This window comes from Miscanthus floridulus, chromosome 1 (genome assembly GCF_019320115.1).
Source record: "Miscanthus floridulus cultivar M001 chromosome 1, ASM1932011v1, whole genome shotgun sequence".
In the NCBI taxonomy this organism is placed as follows: domain Eukaryota; kingdom Viridiplantae; phylum Streptophyta; class Magnoliopsida; order Poales; family Poaceae; genus Miscanthus; species Miscanthus floridulus.
This window is the reverse complement of record NC_089580.1, coordinates 92,078,645-92,093,982: the sequence shown is the minus strand read 5'-3', so window position 1 is coordinate 92,093,982 and position 15,338 is coordinate 92,078,645. Positions and strand designations below refer to the sequence as shown.

Below are 15,338 nucleotides of genomic sequence, written 5' to 3'. Positions count from 1 at the left end.
AACGAAATGCAGGAAATGCACCTTTACTGCTCTGCTAATGACTCCATGAATAAGGGAACATACGGAAGATAGTAAGGCCTATTCATATGGAAATGCCTTCTTAATCTACAAAGGCAGATGACACGGGCATGGATGACATGAACCTTTCTGCGGTCCATGTCATATACAATCAATGTTCTATCCTTCCCTACAAGAAAAATGAAATTCCATTCTGAGTGAATTGTAATCACTCTGTACTCCTCATCACAAAGCTCAGAACCAACTTTAATATTCATGCATCTAAACAGTTCCTTCGTGTCCACAACATGCTTCAAATTTTAGTTATCAGTACCATAGTCTTCAAGTATCCACACTAAAAGCCAAGACCTATTGTGAAAATTAGCACATCACACACATAGGTGACCTTGAACTTGATAGATGGACATTTCAGCACCACCTGGTTTACGAATTGTCCTCCATGTCTATCCCTCCATATCCACAGCAACTACCATAGAGTACTCAACCATGTGCATAAAACCATTAAGAAAAACACTTCTCGATTTTGAACGTAGAACAATACTACCCTCGCCCCATTCAGATTCCTTAAAGATCCATGCTACAGTTCTAGATGAGTAGATCTCCACACCTACGCAAGCACCCTCCACCTCAACAAATTTAATCACATGGAAGTGTGAGGATGTTGGTTCAAAACCTAAGCGAGCCTGACCAACAGAACGGATGCTACGTGGCCATACATGCCATTTGTCGGTCACCGGATTGCAGACAACATAGCGACGTAATCCATCAGGCCTAGCACACCAGCAAAGGAAGAGGTCACTACAACAATCTAAGACTAGGACTTTTTTAAGGGGGGAGGCCAAGAAGGACAAGGATACTGGTGAAGTGCAATTGCCCTTCCACCAGCTACCATAGAAGAAGCCGATGACAGTCTATGAAAGCTTCTTATGTTGATAGGAGTCAGAGATGACGCACCTCCAGGAGCAACAGATACACTTGTAGCAGCACAAGGACCGGACAAGGAGGTAGCTATAGATGTCGACAAGCACATCGTCTGAGAGGCTATCCACTACGTTCCTCATGTTGTGGGACTCCTTTATCTAGAAGGACACCACCAGCCAAAGAGATGAGGCCACCCTGCCGTGGAATTGCATCAATAAACATTAGTAAGGGGATGAGTTTTGAGGAGAAGGGATGGTGATGCATGTAAGTCCTTATTACACTTGCCTTTGGATCTAGCAGTGGTGAGCACGAGTGGCAACACCGGTGACAGCAGCAGCTCGTGCGTCGGTGGATCTATGCGGGCAAGCGGCGATGTGCACCAGCACGGAGCAAGAGCTGAGCAGTGGTGATGAGCAGGAGTGGTGATGACAAATAGCAGCAATGAGGACAAGAAAAGCTATGTGTGGGGGAGGGAGGGAGGGGGCAGTGGCGGGGGGGGGGGGGGGGGGGGAGGGTTAAGGGGGGATGTTGGAGCAGGGGTTGCTTGCTCTTTGCATAACTTTTATGCCATGCTGGAATCGAACCTTCATCAGTTCCACATGGGAAGGTTCAAACGCGGGATTGGAAATTTTGCAACTAAGCGGCAGTGAATGCATAGTACCATCACCAGTGGCTAGGTCCTATTACCACCCTAAGACCACCATATGATACAGTGATGAACAAGAAAGAAATCAAATCACCATAAGTACAGCGGGATTTTAGCATTTGCATTACAAAAACAAAATGAACAAGAAAGAAATCAAGTTACATTATTTGCCCTACACCATCTGTTGTACTGACATCCTAGGTTTCCATCACTCCACGAAATCTACTGAGGCGCCTTCCAGCCGTAGCGACACAAGAGTGGTGGCTGGTATGCATAGGGGTGGTTCTCGACATGGCACAGGATGGGTGGCCCCCTCCTGTTGTAGCCTCCTCCGCTGGAAGCCGGTGTTCTTCTCACGACGACGCCCAGGGATGGTGCCAACCACTGGGAAGAGTTGGAGCAAGATGTAGCCATGGAGCAGTTAGGGTTCAAAGTGTTGCACACTCTAAGTGAAGAGGTCGGCCTAGGCCTTTTTCTATGCTTTTGCCCTCCACCAAGGCACCAAAACGTCCTTCAAAACCCTCAGAGTTCCACCAAGATAAAATGATGTGTCACCGCTGGTTCAGGGTACTATCCGCCTATAGAAGAAGGCATGTTTTGGATCCTATGTGCTTACATAGAGGTGTACACGTGGACCACAATCAAGACCAACTGATTCAATTAAAAGTTCAACTGAAGTAATAGTTCAACAATTATGCAGTACTCATACATACTAATCCAGAGGTTTCATCAATACATATAAACTTCATTAACATAAAAGTTTCACAAATTCTAAGACTTAATGTCGGATGGGTAGGTAGTTGCTAAGGTACTCAATTGGTTGATGCGGTCCCGAAAGCCAGAGGTAGTGAACCATAGCGAAGATGACATCATCTTCGTCTATGGACACATTGTTTCTATAAAGTATGTCTGCTCCCTGTCCAGTCCTGCAAAGCACAAAAATCTCTCCACAAACAGGGTCTTGAATGATTCTTGTCAAATTTTGTGGTCTGAGGAGGTGACAAACAATGACTTCAATAATCAACAGTCGGTCTGGGTGAATGCTCCATCCCCAAGTAGTAAACAACAACATCTAGGGTCCTGGTGCCACCCTAGCCACCAAAAGGCAAGGTTGCTCACATTATAATGGCTTCTTTTGAGAGGTAAGACATCTGTTGCAATAAAGAAATTCCTAATATGAACAAAACTGATACCGAACCCAAAACTAATTGGAACCAAATGCAAATAGCAGGGGGGTGACGGAATCCATCTAACCTTCACAGGTCATTGTCCACGACGACAATGCAAGGTGCTCGAGGCAGGGCAAGCAAAGGCGAGTGTGGAGAATGAAGATGCAGCAACTAGTGGGGAGAATGAAGATAAAGCAACTGGTGGGGAGAATGAAGATGAAGCAATGGGTGGGGAGAACTAATGGCTTTGCATTGGGGTTTTTTAGTGGTTCCAACAACCGCCAATGCGCCGACTGGGCCAAGGGGAGTTGGGGAACGGACCAGGCGGTTCTAGGTTTCTTTTCCAAACGGACGATCCAGATTGATCGGCAAGGTGAACGAATGGCGTGGGATAAGGTAAACAGTATCCATATTAAGCCAACCATTGCCGCACTAATCCAACGCTATAATACGACGATTGTCAGCAGTTGAACTGCTATTAGATTCTCCTGGAACCAGAATTGTACATGACAATTTTTACCTTTCATTCATATATATATACAAAAAAAGAAAAAACATTCATCGCATAGCAATATCTCCTGGGATATAGCAAGGATCAAAGATAGATAGCAAGAACAGCAGTAGGAAACATAATATTTCAAAGAAATTCTTTTCATTGATTCATTGCATATACAAATAAATACAATTTGGACGAGTATACGATTGTACTCATTCGGAAACATAATAACTAACCTAAACTATTAAAACTACTTATACTAACTATAAACTACGTAATCTAAATATGATAATCTCGCAAAGAGGATCATGCTCGCCTCGCTCGCTTGGGAGGAGGCGAGTCGAAGTCAGAGTCGAAGTCGGAGTCAGAGTCATCGTCATCGGCGTTGGCATCATCCTCCTCGTCCTCGTCCCCGTCCTCCTCCTCTAGGTCTTCCTTCTTGGAGCTCCACGGAGGACTATAATCAAAAGGCATCCAGTCATCGGAGGAGACGTCCTCCTCGGAGGACTGGTGGGCTAGCAAATCATCCTCGTTGGACGACGGGCTGCTTGGAAACTTGATGGGGCTGTCCGATATTTTCTTTGCAAATTGGAAGAGAAGGGGGTGATGGATGAAGAAAAAGGGTGGTTTTAGAGGGCACCAGGCTTGAAGAATATGTAGAGCAGTGGGTATGGCTCTTTGGCTTCAGGCGATGGAAGTAATGGTGATTTGATAGCCTTGGAAGTTGAGGGCATTTAACACTCACGCTGAATTTTTACCGCCGATTGACCAAACGCTAGTTTTGGACCGCTGACCAAAAAGCGTATCAAAGTCGGCCCGACTTTTCATGCGACGGAGGAAATGAAACCCCAATACCACTGCCGCATCTACCGTTAACCCGTCGGTGATAGCAGTTTCAACTGCAGGTATGACACCGTCGCTTCTATCGCTACGACAGTGAAAGTGGCGATAGTGATAAGTCAATCTGTAGTAGTGCTAGGTTGGGTATATGCTGAGGTATGTCCATTTGATGCCGGTTCACTTGCATGTGGGCCCATGGATCCATGTGAAGTGAATATGAGCCCTTGAGAAGAAACACAAGTTGATCCAAGGGTGGAGAATGACTTTGAGAGGTGTCACATGGATCATGCCAGCTTGGCAAAGCTTGATGGGGCCAAAGTGAGGTCAGTCGACCCCACCTAGGGTCGCCCGACCCTGAGGGGTGGCCCACTTAGCCCCACTTTGCTTGTTTAGCTTACTCCTGCGTAGAAATACTCCATGGACATGTGGAACTAGTTATTGGGTAAAATATACTCATGATATGCTTATCTCCCTTCATTCCGAGGCTGTTGACGGTGATTTTGGGTATGTAAAAGTGTGACATTTTCACCGTCAACAGTGGTCCTCATTCGTCGTTTCATAAAATATATATATTTTTAGTTTAAACAAATATTATCTATAAACATAGTAATACTTCTGACACATAATAAGCGCCATTAGATTAATAGTGAACATGTTTTCATAAAATATATTAGGAGATAGAATAAATAGTCAAAATTTAAGAAAATATGACTTCTCCGAAAACGGATATGCAATTATTTTGGTACCAAGGGAGTAGCGTTTAATCAAAGATTTAATTTTTTATTACCAATAAACTTTTAATGTTTAATTTAGAAACATAATTTTGCGTGTGCAGGTCGGTTCCATAAATATTCAAATAAAAATAGTGATCATTGGTACACATTAAATATTGCGTTAAGTGCACGGTAGCATCAATTATATACTTGCCTATTCAAACAATACCAATTACTTGGTCTCCAAAATAATTATTTTGATTTTTTTTGAAATGGGGAATTTTATGGACTATTTTTCAAGTATCAAATGAAAACTATGGTGAATTTATTAGGTGTTCGGATTTTGAATATTTGTCGACGACTTGTCGCATTCTAAATATAACAGTTTTCAGCAATATACACTACAAGGATTGATTTGATTTTGATTTCATTTGCCTATTTGTATCAGCACACAATTCAAGAAAGTGTGTTCTTGTTCGAAGACTTTTTTTGTTTGCAAAGCACAATCGAATTGGAATAACACTACTTGACAAAATCAATAAAGTTTTGTTAGTTAACTGGGTTTTTTTTTAAATGTCTACTCGTTTAGACAACCTGAGATGGTCTCTTCTAAAAAAATATATTTTGTCCCAGAAATATTAGATTAGTTCGGTATTTTTTTAACAATATACACTACAAGGATTGGTTCAGGTCGTGTTTGGATTAACTAAAATAAGTTGCTAGCTGCTAAAAAAACTCTCTAGCTGATCCAAACAACCCACCTTTATAGTTTGAACTGTTCAACCACCTAGCTTATAAAAAGCTATTAGCTGATTTCCTTCAGTTATTGCAAGTGCAACTTATAAAAAATTTATCTGATCCAATGAGGGCCTTAATTCTTTTTAGCGGAAGGGGATCAAACATTATTGATGCAAAAAAATCAATATAGTTTATTTATTTTGCTTTCAAAATTATTGTGGAGTCTTACCAATAAATATAGGGGGTTGGGTTTTTAAGAGCATGGTTAATAACTTAGCCGGCAGTCGGCTGAATGACATTGCCACGTCATATAAAGCTAATACTGTAGCTAACTGATATAATAGGCTAACCATTAACCGGCTATTAGGTTGGTTCAACACAGAGTGAGCATTTAATGTGTGCATGTACATACACGATCTAGTGCGGTCTAGTATCCCGTGTGGCCCTTCAGGCGTGGGAGCTGGGAGGGCAGTATTGGCGCACGGGATCAGGAAGTTGGGACGTGGGTCAAGCAAGCGCCGAGTTATCGCCGGCAGCGGGCTGAGAGCAGGCGTTTCTATCTCGTAACACGTGATTCAGCCGGGCGTTTCATGAACCGCCCGCTTCCTTCTCTCTCTTATCTTCTCACTGCTCCACTTAGGATTTTGATGACGTGTAACATGGTGCAGCCTGCTGACTAAGCCTTATTATACTTGCTCTAATGTTCCCTTCACTTTTGAAAGGATAGCTAGGTTTAGATGTGGGTCGTGAAGTTTTACTAGAACATTAGGCGCCCTTCGGGCGCCCTATAATGACTTGAAAACATAAGCAAATCTCCTCGCTAGATAGGCATGGTTTTAAAATTAAATATATTAACACTAAGATCCAACTACAAACATTGGTTTTCATAGTCATTGACATCATCACCACGTCACCAGCACCTAAGATTAGGCGTATCACACCAATAAGTACGTAGCAAAAATTACGAAACAACCAATCACATATCCCATGTCCTAATAGGGAGCACACTTATGGTTTTTATGGCCACCACAGCCCTTATGATTCTGTTCAGCCATCGAGTTCATGGCCATTCAGTACATGCATGATCACCGCGGCCCTTACAGTTCTATTGAACCACACGTTAAATAGCTATTCATTATAGTTCACAATTGCAATTCTTGACTACAGAACATCTTGTCAAATTCCGATCCAGATGTGCACAGAAATCATTAGAATAGGTTCTCAATGTCAGAGACAAAAGACCAATAAGCTACATCTGCAATCTGCTGCCACCAGGTTTCTGAAAAACACACAGCTAATCATTACAATGGCAAGGTCCCTTGATGATAAATGTTAGATGCCAGTCAGCAGCCGAACTACCCTGTAAATGGAAAAAGTAATCAGAGAGCAGAGTACAAAATCAGATAGAAACTATTCAACTCTCATTCTGTCAAACCATGTTAACCTTCAAGGAGGATTCATTAGTTCAAGGTGCACAGTAAAACATCAACGCATGATATATCCAAGTATTAGACAAAATAGTGAAATCTAATGACAACATAGTATTATTTTCCCCTCTAGCTAGCTGTGTCGAACAAGCTTGATTGACCCATTAAAGAAAACAAGATGTTATCCAGACTTCATCATATGGACTTATAATTAGGTGGTAGCTAAAGTCTATGGACATATATTTATATACGGAGCAGCCATGTTACACAAATAGAGTACAATTTATATTGCAACCACAGCCGTCAGCGTTCTATGTAACCATACATTACACGACTATTCATTACATTTTGGTTTACGATCATTCTTCTTATCATTTAACATCAATCAAGACCTTTGAAAAGCCAGGATATGTCTTATACCAAATTAGCAGTAGATGGAAACTGTGTTTTCCTTTAGTTCCCACTAATGAAGACACCAGTATGGCCTGAACAGCAATCAGGTGGAAAAAAAAAAGTACTGTACAGTGTTAAGCATGCATAGTGCTGTATAGTGTTAATCAGGTACCCAAGGCTGTAGTGTCTTAGAGTCAGAGCGTCATGCACACGAGTGACCTGGAAATCATTAAATTACTGTATGGAGTTTTCACTGCATTGGCTTCTTCAGTTCGATCACATCTGGATTAAATGTTTCCCATAGAATTGTCTACGCCATGATCAAATTTACAGTAAAAACATTGTACAAAAAAGGACAGCCTCACTTCATTAAATTTGCAAGAGCCACCATAGAAACAAATAAAATGGATGGCATCAAACAGTGAACTGTTTTAGTTGAAAATAATGCTAGGACGAAAAAGACGTATAAAAATAGCATATACCACTTCCTGATGATTAGGATGGTCACAGAGGAAACTCATAGACTAATCTGCAATAAAATCCAATCAGCAAGCAAATGTCAGGTATAGGCTAAAGAGGTTATTGATTGAAATTGGTTCACGTGGGAATTAGGGAATTCGATAATCTTAAGCGGAAGAGATTGGGCCTGACCCATGACGAAGAAGAATCCATCAATGGAGATCAGGGGTTGAGGCAAATAATCAGCTTTGTAAATGGATAATCGCCAATCCTGAAACAATTCCAATGAGATCAATATGTAATTAAGTGAAACAATAAAATTTCCCATCCTATACATTCTAACTACCGAAATTTTAGGGGAAAACTCTGCAGCAGATGGTCACTTGTACTAAATGAATGAAGGAAACAACATCTAAGCACATCACGTGATGTTCTTCTGTAAAATTTCCGGTCTATTCCTACTGCGCTGCGAACTGGAGAGGAAAAGGAAGGGACTATAGGCGAATCAGCTAGATGACGAGATCATATCCGAATCTGCAGGGTATGCGACGAATCCGCTAGTCCAGGCCGCTGGCCAACACCACCACGTGCGCCTGGTCTGATGGCCAACTCCGCCTCCAACATCCCGTCATGTGGCGGCCATCCTGTCCATGTAGCGATGGAGTCACACCGCGAGGAGTATGTACCTGCGTGGGACCGCCATGGAGCACGTCGTGGAGCAGACTTCGTTGACCTCCTTGACCCGCCACGCATCCAGGCCGGACAACGCTCTCCAACCCTCGCCGCCGCCATAGCTCCAGGATCAGCACGCTCGCGCAACACAGGAGGCCCCGTGCCGGTCGCAGCCGGTGGAATCTCGCCAACTCAGAGTGTGTTTCTGAAAAACAGTATAGATGACGTGTCCGCGCCAAGATGAGCCACGGAGTCCCGAACGCTCCGGTGCGAGCGGAACCAAGTGGGTTTTAATCAACCCTGATTCTCCAAGGTCCATTTGCAAATCTGCACAACCTATGTTTTCTCACTTGCGAGTGGGTCTGTGGATTTTTCATTTTAACCCTCTAAAACTTTGTTTTTATCACAGATAATTAAATCCATTGAGTAGGTATGAAACATAAAAAATGAAACGAGCTATGCACCTTAGAAAGTTGTTTCAACTATGAATAAAATATTATTTATTGACGTGGCATACTTGAAAACAATTACAATAAAATGAAACTATAAATTGAGATTGGCCTTATATAGACAAAATATAACATTACGCTCGTTAACAGTAGCGAGACCCCGGGTATATTAAGCTACGTGGCTATGCGTACTTAACTCGGATGTAATTCAGATGACGTATCACCATGAGCTCTAGACCTTCCACGATTTCTAAGGCCTGTTCCGCATAGGTCAGCTTCATCAGTGAAGCTGTTTTTTTTAAAACTTTTTTTTTTGTGAAACTGGGCTGTTTTTAGCATTCTATTTTGTCAAAATAGCTTTACATGATGGAACAAAAGAAGCAATGACTAGAATGCCCTTTTCTTCTTTCCTTTTCTTTCTTTGTTTTCTTCTACATGTGTTCTTCCCCACCCGAGCATCGGCAAAATAGCACACGCCTCGGCGGCGATGCTCGCGCCTGCCAGTGCCTCAGTGGTCGCGCTCTCCCGCATCCCCATGGCCGTGCTCACACTGGCTCCGCTGCTGCGTCGGTGCCCTCGCCTGGCTAGACGGCAATGGCGCCCGTGCCTTGGCCCGACAGCGGCACCTCACGCTGCATATCCCGATGTGAGGGACCCATCGCGTTTATTTACATAAAACGAGTGTTATCCTCTTAACCAGCTCAATTTAAGCAAACCAACCTCGACGACTCTCCCAGGAGCACACATGGCAACTCCTCTTCAGGATTAGGTTGAGTATCATACCATGGTAGCCTCTGTCGCAGAACCGACCAATTTATAAGAGCACAAGTATAATGGCAGCCCGTAAGCGGTCGCACTGTCATACTTGAGCCCATATAAACCCGGTAGTCCGTCGAGTACCACGACGGGTCTCGATAAACGATCCACATACAACCAAGATTGTACATGATTCAACATACATATCACATATTACATAAAGTTCACAGATACAGTTCATTCATCAGGGTACGAAATAGAGTTATTATAAACCAAGTTCGATAGATAGTAGCGGAAGCAAATTAAGTTCAAAACTAGCATTTGTCAACGTAGTTCAAATACAGTGCCAACACATGATCATAATCCACAAAAGCATATAGAAGGATTATTAAAGATGCCTACCCAAGGCTCACTCCTTATCCATGGCGGGATAGAAGTAATTCTTGCAATAGCCGTGATAAACGGTACCATCTGCAACAATGAGAATAAAACCTTGAGTACGAGAAGGTACTCAACTAGACTTACTCGTCATAAACCAGAAATAAAATGACTCCAATGATTATATAAGGTTGTATAAGTGGAGGTAGCTTGACAACATTTTGCATAAAAAGCGTTAACTCAATTATACAATTATACTTTGGTCATCAAGTTAATTATAGCTATTCATCTCTAGATTAGCAACTATCCTGTGCCAAACATGTGGTATATTATTTTAAGAGCATACAATAATAACCATTGCCGGTGTAGTAATTCTATGTTTATCCGAACCATCATATTCCATAATACAATTACTACGATGCTGGAGCTAGCCAAGTTTCTCACTATCTGGGAGAGACGACGATTCGAATCGATTTCAACCAGTTGGAAATTTATTCCTAACACAAATCCAGGTCTACCAGCCACGGTAGCCTTAGGTTACCTTTGGTACAACTCAGGTCCATATTTCGCGGGTTCGCCCAGCGCCGCACAATCAGGGACTAACGGTAGCCAGGTCGCTCAAGCCATGCCTGCCCACGGTCCTGGACCAGGTCGCTCAGGTCATGCTTGCCCACGGTCTATTGATTCGCTTTCCGCACATCCTTACTAATAGCTAGAGTGCGCACTTTGACAGAGTGGGGCCCGGCCTGAGTTGAGCTACTCGGCTTCGCGGTCGGAATGAGTTATTCGGCCAGCTAAGTAATAGGCATACATTCAATTTTATCAAAGGTCCAACAATGGCATGGTCCTTAATCGACACAGACGGGGACAAAGCCACACCCAAGACCTCCATGTCTTGTTGCTTCTCTATCGACATCCCGCCTAGTCTCCATTTATATTACCCCATGGTTCTTTTACACGATAGCAAATATAGCCAACCGTGCTTCGGTATCCATATATATCTCGTAGGTGACAGGAAATCACCCGACTTCTACCGGTCTAAGCATGGCTAAGCATATTTTCGATCCTAGACCTACACAGGGTTAAAGGTGTATATATTCGGACAAGGTAGTTCCATGCATCAAGTGTTTTCAGTCAACTCTTATAACTTAATGCATCAATCATAAAGGACTCAAGTAGTATTTGTAAAATACTAGGAGACTTAGAATGCTCCGGGACTTGCCTTTCAGAAAAGAGGTGGGGCGGTGGTCTAGGCACTCAGGGAGCTCTTCTAGAGTCTACTCCTCTTCTTCTGGAGTTGTGGCTTGAGGAGTCTCTTGCTGATCCCCTTCCTCTTCTTCATTGAATTCCAGCAACGTTATCTCCTCGGTCGATCCTATATGTATGATCATGGAATAAGATACCGTGAATGCATGTATGACGACACGTATAATATGATAAAACGTGATGAATGCATCCTCGTAAGTATTTTCAACAACATCGTGTTAAAGTAATAACAAGTACATCCTATTTTACTGAGTAGGTGCATATCCATTCTTTATTACATAAGCAAACACTTCGCAATTTATTTATCGAACTATAAAACAACAGCTACTTATTTTAACCATAACTAGAGTTATATACATTGAAATCCTATGGTTGTGGATATTCTGGAAAGCTTATGAAATTGTCTACAACTTTCTTTTAATACTCTCAAAGTGATTCAATAGTTATCTAGTTTAAACAAATCAGTCAATCAAATCTATTCAGAAAGTAAACATTTTGGACAGCAAACTTGTAATAGCTAAAACTCTTAAACCCTAAAGCCTATGACTGTGAAAATTTAACACAAGGTGTATTAGTAAGTCATCTACAATTTTGTTATTAACAAGTTTCACAGCAAGGATCATTATCAACATGAAATCATCCACTCAACCAAAACTATACATGCAATCATTTATTTGAATTATAAAGCAATAATTAATTAGTTGCATACAATCAATTGCTTCTAAGTCTTATTATTAACACCAACAGTTCATATGCATCACAAGTACCATAGAAAGCATCATGGTCATGCACAATTTACTTACTTAAATGCCTTTATTAGTTTAATTAAATAATTAGAGGAAATAACAAATATATACCAAATTTGCACAATAAATTCTCATAAAATTACAGTAGCTCCCTAGTTCTCACAATAGACTACTATAAAAATGTCATACCATTTGGACATGTACAACATCCTCTACAAAAATGACAACCTAGCAAGGGTTATTTTAGCAAAAATAGTTAACCCTATAGAAAAGTGCCAAACAACAGATTATATATTTTTTCTAGCTTCATATTAGTGCCATACTACTGTACAAAAATTTGCATAGCAATATATTATATATTTTTTATTTCTATAATTTTCCTCAAAAAATGCCATTTATTAATAGATAAATAGAAAGATCATATTTCAATCAAGTTCACTGCAGGTTTAATATTTTTCCTAGCTAGATCATATCAACACAAGACTAAAAAATTGGAATCACAATTTTATCACATTTCTAGCTGAAGATATATAATTTACAAGATTGTAAACATTCAAAAAGTATTTATCAAAATACATTTTAGTCACCAATAAAAATACTAGAAACTGTACATTTCATATTTTTATAAAATACTACACTTCTAGAGGAACACAACAAAATTTGGTTCACAAAAAATGGACATCTAGAACTCCACTTATGATTTTTCAAAGGTTGCATTCAAATCTAAAATAAATGAACTAGCTTTCATCCTACAGCCACTGACAGCTGGGACCCAGCGTCAATCGGGCTCGCGCATCAGCGACACAGAAAGCAGGGGAGCGGCGCGGACCGGCCCTAGCTCATCGCCGGTGAGTTCAATGGTGGTGAGGTCACCACCGACGTCTTCGCCTTGACGCCCTACAACGATGGGTACACAAGGTTGGCTCGAAGGTGCACTAGAGGTGGCTCGTCGCTGGCCACGGCGGTGCACCAGCCGTCTCTGGCCACGGCAAGGCTCAGTGAGAGAGGCTATGTGTACTATGGTGCTTAGGCAAAGTATCAGGGCTACTCTAGGGTTAGGGGATGCGCTCGGGACGCCTAGCCGCAGGCATGTCCGTGCGGCGGCGGAGCTCACTTCGGCAAGGTTCGCACGCCAGCGATGTCCAAGCAGTAGCGGTTAAATTAGGTGGGGTAACAACATCTACAAGCTATAGGAAAGACTGTGCAAGAAAAGAAGCTCAGAGGAATGGTGACGAGCTCAGGCTAAAGCGATCTCGTGGTCAAGCGAGGTGCCCGTCGTGGCGGCGGCGACGGAAATGGCCACCAGGCCCTCACCTTGGCTCGAACAGGACTTTGAAAGGGTCAAGGAGGTAGGGCAAAGCACGGTGCATCTACATGTGCGAGTACTGGCGTGATGGTTGGTCGGTGGAGGAGCTACATGGCAGCGACTGGCATGGCAGCAATGGCAGGGTGCGGTGCTCGGCTCTTGCGCTTGAATGAAGTAACTAGGCGCGGGCGAAGGAAGATAAGGAGGCAGGGGGTGCGTGGCATCGTCGTGTCCATGATGGCCTGACTTGTGGGGGCGACACCGCCGTATGACTGCCAAATGTCAAGCATGGCCAGCGCTCTATTAGCCATGACGGCGTGAATGCCATGGCCATCAGAGCCAGCGATGATGACTGACAAAGGCATTTCCTTCCCTTCTAAATCTGAATCGATGGCGAGTTAGCAAAATCCTTTTAAATCAAAGTTGTAGGGCTCTGGATCAGGTGGAAACCATGTTCCTGTGCAAACTTTGGAAACTATCGATCTAGACCACGGGCTGCGCATCCGATGGCTAGAGATGGAGGTGGGGCTTTTTTGCACTTAAACGCCCGCCCCCAGCACTGCTAATCATGTTGTTTTGCAAATCACTCCTCCTCTAATCGCAGCGCACCTAGCAAACAGGTCTGTGTTATCACCCGGCCCGTTCGTCTTTTCCATCGGACGCAGGCGAGATCCCGCCGCCGCGTGCCCGTGACTCGCCGGCGGGCCGCCCTCCGCCTTGCCGCTCTCCGCCGCCACCGTTCCCTGCGTGGATGTTCAAGGTGGGCTCCAACTCCGGCGTCGTTGATGGCATGATCCTCAGCGGAAACGGGATCAACGGCGACAACGGCATCAACAGCCTGATCCATGGCGGCGGCCTCGATAGAGACGGGATCAACGGCGACGACGGCATCAACGGCAACGTCACGCACACCGAACTCCATGGCAGCGGCAGCGCAGACTCACGGTGCAACTCTTGATGAGTCTCCTCCGCCTATAGACTCACGTATGAGATGAGCATCAGACTCACGTATGACATGAACAAGCTAACGACTCCATGCCGGACTCACATAAGAACAGGAGGATACTCACGTACATACTGATTTAGATTAGTCTGGGCGTCATCCTGATTCGTCTTCGCGTCGGCGTCTAGCGAATCAACGTCGGCGTCTAGTGAATCCGAGAGCGAGGAGGTGGTGGCGCGCCTGCGATGCCGTCCTCATCCTGCCCGCCTCGCTGAACAGCTCGTGGCCACCGCCGGCGCCCAGGAAAAACGAAACGACGCCAAACTATCGACACAGACCTATTTGCTGGGGGGTGATTTGCAAAACAACATGATTAGCAGTGCTGGGGGCGGGCGTTTAAGTGCAAAAAAGCCCCACCTCCATCTCTAGCCATCAGATGCGCAGCCCGTGGTCTAGATCGATAGTTTCAAAAGTTTGCACAGGAACATGGTTTCCACCTGATCTAGAGCCAAGTTGTAGAGCTATGATAGAGCTACAATTTTTCTTTAGAAAGCATTAGCTAATTCGCAATGGATTAAGAGTTACGTCAACCCAAAGTTGGCTATGTCAAACTAGAAACGCAGTTAGGACTTATAAATTTTCTCAAGTGTGAAAAACAGCACAATGTTGCATCTTCTGAGCCAAATTCAAGAATGTTAGGAGCTGAACCAGCCTATGACCCAAAAAAAAAGTTGTTGCTCTCATCAAATACTACAACTTTGCTTTAGTGAACACATCCATGCAAAGTTTCTATGACATAGTTCAAACTAGATCAAATATATCACTTTCAAATTATGACTTACACTACAATTATGACTTAGTGACCAAACTAGCCCTAGTCATGAATACCAAAGTTGTTCATAATGGCATTCTAAACATGGTTAAGGTATTCCTAAGGTCACACAAGCATTTCATACATTGGTTACATATAACACTTCCTAGGTCAACAAGCATATCATCACC

General features: G+C 43.2%; 1 long non-coding RNA gene across 2 annotated transcripts; it reads right to left on the bottom strand.

The window, feature by feature from the left end:
• Nucleotides 1-6,909: 6,909 nt before the first annotated feature.
• Nucleotides 6,910-8,674, bottom strand: LOC136489573 (uncharacterized). 2 transcript variants are annotated; one of them, XR_010767425.1, is made up of 3 exons: nt 8,507-8,674; nt 8,013-8,464; nt 6,910-7,890 (listed from the first exon to the last, which is right to left on the bottom strand). It is a non-coding gene; the product is annotated as an uncharacterized lncRNA (long non-coding RNA). The 2 variants fall into 2 exon arrangements; XR_010767426.1 differs by having other exon boundaries at nt 8,013-8,091.
• Between the last annotated feature and the right edge of the window lie 6,664 nt (nt 8,675-15,338).